This window comes from Bos javanicus, chromosome 19 (assembly GCF_032452875.1).
Source record: "Bos javanicus breed banteng chromosome 19, ARS-OSU_banteng_1.0, whole genome shotgun sequence".
Lineage (NCBI taxonomy): Eukaryota > Metazoa > Chordata > Mammalia > Artiodactyla > Bovidae > Bos > Bos javanicus.
Window position 1 is genome coordinate 58,786,799 of NC_083886.1, and position 4,110 is coordinate 58,790,908.

Sequence of the window (4,110 nt, forward strand, 5' to 3'; positions counted from 1 at the left end):
GGCGGGGCCTGGGGCGGGCCCCGAAGGCGACCCGCCCCCCTCGCGCTGCGAACGGGAGGTAGACGTCTCCGCCCGGGAGGCCGAACTTGCGAACGGCCTGGGCGACCCCCGGGCCCTCGGCCCGGCTCTGCATCCGCCCCGTGGGCGCCCGTGCTCCTTGCCTTCTTTCTGCCCGCTCGGGCCACGCGCATCGGCTGCCCCGTCCGCCTGCCTGCCCGTCCGTCCGTCCGACTCTCAGCGTCTCCCGGGCGGCAGTGGGCAGCCTCATGTTTCCATGGTCGCTGCGGGCACCGTGGCTGAGGCTCGTGTCGCTGGCGCGGTGTCTTCACGAAGTGCCCAGTAACAGAGCGGGTGAGGAGGATGCCCGGGCTGCCCACCGGCGCGCGTGCAGGGGAACGCCTGTATCACTTGGGTTGTCACAGAAGAGCCCCGTGAACTAACAGGACCTGATGCGTAAACCCAGTGTCTGGGCCAAGATGCGGAGAAGGCAATGGCACCCCACTCCAGTACTCTTGCCTGGAAAATCCCATGGACAGAGGAGCCTGGTGGGCTGCAGTCCATGGGGTCGCTAGGAGTCGGACACGACTGAGCGACTTCACTTTCACTTTTCACTTTCCTGCATTGGAGAAGGAAATGGCAACCCACTCCAGTGTTCTTGCCTGGAGAATCCCAGGGACAGGAGAGCCTGGTGGGCTGCCGTCTATGGGGTCGCACAGAGTCGGACACGACTGAAGCGACTTAGCAGCAGCAGCAGCAGGCCAAGATGGGTGGGTCTGTGTGCCTTCTGGCTCCCTGCCTGCTGTAAGACCCACAGTGTTGATGTTGAGTCGCTAAGTTGTGTGGGACTCTTTTGCGACCCTATGGACTGTAACCCGCCAGGCTCCTCTGTCCCTGAAATTTTTCAGGCAAAAGTACTGGAGTGGGTAGCCCTTCCCTTCTCCAGGAGATCTTCCCGACCCAGGGATCGAACCTGTGTCTACTGGCATCTCCTGCATTGCAGGAGGATTCTTTACTGCTGAGCCACCAAGACAGCCCAAGAGCTACCATACCGTGCAAGAAAGTGCAGGTCAAACGCTGTCGTCCCCATCCTTGATGGGAACAACAGTGATTGCAGTTGCAGGGAGCACGGTGGAAAGATTCCTGGCCTCAGGAGGCCCCGGAAAAACAGGATTCTGGTCCCACCTCGAACCCAACCTGCTGAACCACCTGGAGCCAGGCCTGTGCCCTGGGGCCTTAGTTTCCGGGGTGATGGTGAAGCTCCACCCACTTCTGATGGAAGAAGCCCCCATCTTTCCTGTCTTCTCCTGAAGTTGAGCCTGGCAGCACCCCCACAATGACTGGGAGAGGGGCATCCAGTGAGGTTTTTCCCCCCTTTAAGGAACTGGGCAAGGAAGAGCCGCTCATCCCCCGGGACTGTCTCAGACGGCCTGGCACACATCCAGAACATGATGCCAGCCTGTGCTCTGGGACTGGCTTCCCTGGCTGCCCCCGAGGAGCTTGCGTTAGGTACAGTTATTAATAAACAGTGTCAGGAACCTGCCCATGGCCTTGGAGTTGGTAAATAGATAAACCAAGGATAGCCTGGTGGAGACCAAACGCTCCCGCAGGGCTCCCGAGGGTTCGGCCCGTTCTCTGGCCCAGGCTGCTCCCGGGACAGCGCACAGCACTTGGCCGGTTTGCAAGTGGGTGAGTGGCACTGAGGAGCAGTACGTTTGAAGATGGATCATCTGGATCAAAAACACTTTCCAGGGAATTCCCTGGTGGTCCAGTGGCTAGGACTCTGTCCTTTCATTGCCCAGGGCCAGGTTCAATCCCTGGTTGGGAACAAAGAGCATGACGAGGGTTAAAAAAAAAAAAAAAAAGGAAGATCCAAAATGTGTTGAAAGAAAAAACAAAACAAAACACAAAACACCCTCTAGGCTTGCATTTCAGACCCCCTGAATCGTATCTGTTTGGATCAGTACAAGAGGCCTCTAATTAATTACACTATAGCTATTTTTCTCTCTTTTCTGTTCCTCCTCATGCATAAATCCCACCCAGGATGGCCCATGCTGGTCAAAATAAGAGGAGCTTCTAAGCAGGCAGTTCCAGCCCATCTTACTTGCATCCTGACTCATCACAAAGTCCTCTCTATCCTCAGACATTCCCTGCTTGACTCTGGTATTTCTGTCAGCGACACCACCATCTCCGAGAGCCCTGCACCTCTAAGTCATCTTTGATTTCCCCTTTCCTCTCATCCTGTCCATTCATTTTCTTTCTTTACGTAAATATATATTTTAACATGTATTTATTTTTGGCTGTGCTCGGTCTTCATTGCTTTGCACAGGCTTTCTCTAGTCGCTTCGGGTGGGGGACATCCTTCGTTGCAGTGCTCGGGTTTCTTCTCTTGTCGGGGGACCAGACGCCACGTGCAGTGGCTCCAGTAGTTGTGGCACGTGGGCTCGGTGGTTGCAGCTCCCGGGCTCTAGACACGGGCTCAGTAGTTGTGATGCCTGGGCTGAGTTGCTCCACAGCATGTGAGATCTTCCCGGAGCAGGGATAGAACCCCTGTCCCCCGCATTGGCAGGCAGATTCTTATCCACTGTACAACCAGGGAAGTCCTTTTCTCTTTCTCTTTCAACTACACGGTGTGGCATACGGGATCTTAGTCTGCTGACCAGGAATCAAGCCTGGGCCCTTGGCAGTGGAAGCACCGAATCCTAACCCAAACTCTACTCTGATCCTGGCAGTTCTACTTCGGCAAGTGCATCTCCTCCTCATCATCTCCTGGCTGCATGCCCTGGGCTCCAGCTCTTACCTGTTCTCACCTGGACGGCATCACGGCCTCCTGGGCCCCCTGCCTGCTGTCTCCCCCACTTTTCAAAGCTATGCTCCGACCTGGAAGCAGAAGCAGGCCTCTGTTTCTGGGAGACAGAGAACATCCCTAAGTGGGTTCCTAGCAGCCCCACTTTGCCTCCCCTGGGGCTAGTGCCATTTCAGGGGCCTCTGGACCCTGGGGAAGCACTTGGTTTCTAACAAAGGGCAAGGAGATCCTTCTTCAGAGTCCCGCCCTGGGGCCCACAGAACCCAGTTGCCCCGAAGAAGGGACTGTGGGGCTGTGACTCCCCCGGAGCGCCCAGGGCTGCCATGGAGGCAGGTGTGCGTCGTTGGCCAGCGGCATCATAATCGATCAGGTCGGCAGAGAGGAACACAGGTCCGGGAGGAAGCAGACTCTCCCCCGGGTGTGCATGGACCCGGGGTGGGGGAGCCTTAACTGCCGTGGACACAGCAGTCCGGCCGCTGCTTCCGCCACCCTCCCGTCCTGCTTGGATGGGTCCCACACCCAGGCCCCGTCATCCACATTTCACGCCCACGTGCCAGGTCTTTCCAGTGGCATCTGGGTCTCCAGGGATGCATCATGGTTTTGTCTTGCTTCCCATCGGGGAAGACTAGGCAACAGGCTCCAGAGGAGGCTGAGGAATGAGAAGGCGGATGGTCATCGGTGAGGATGGGTGGTGATGGGTGTCGCATTCTCAGAGCCCACGATGCCCTTTCCCCTGCGGTGTCTGCGGGGACCTCCTCTCCTTTCCCACACCCATTCCTCAAATGCCATCCGGCACGGCAGCACGTCTGCACCACAGTGAAGGGCGTGAGACTCCAGGGGTGGCCCATCCTGGCCAGCACCAGCCAAGGGCCCAGATTCTGGTACAGCGAGGGAATACTCTCCCCGGGAGTTCATCGGCCGAACATCTCACGCAGCGGTCCGTCAGTGTGCCCGGGGCCAATGCAGGGAGCTCTGACTTTCTCCAGGAGATTTCATTGGGTAGACTTTTTTCCGTAAGTGAGGGTTTCTCGGCCTCCGCGCTGTTGGCATCTCGGGCGGGATGGTTCACTGTGGTGTCGGCTGTCTTGCGCGCCCTAGGATACTTAGCGGCATCTGTGGCTTCTGTCCACGGGATGCCAGGAGCGCCCTCCAAGTGGTCATGTCAATCTAAAATGTCCCCAGGACTCCTCTGGTGATCCCGTGGTTACGAATCTGCCTTCCGACGCAGGGGGACAGGAGTCTGACCCCTGTCCCAGGAAGATTTCACATGCTGCGGAGCAAATGAGCCTGTGCACCACAACCGCTGA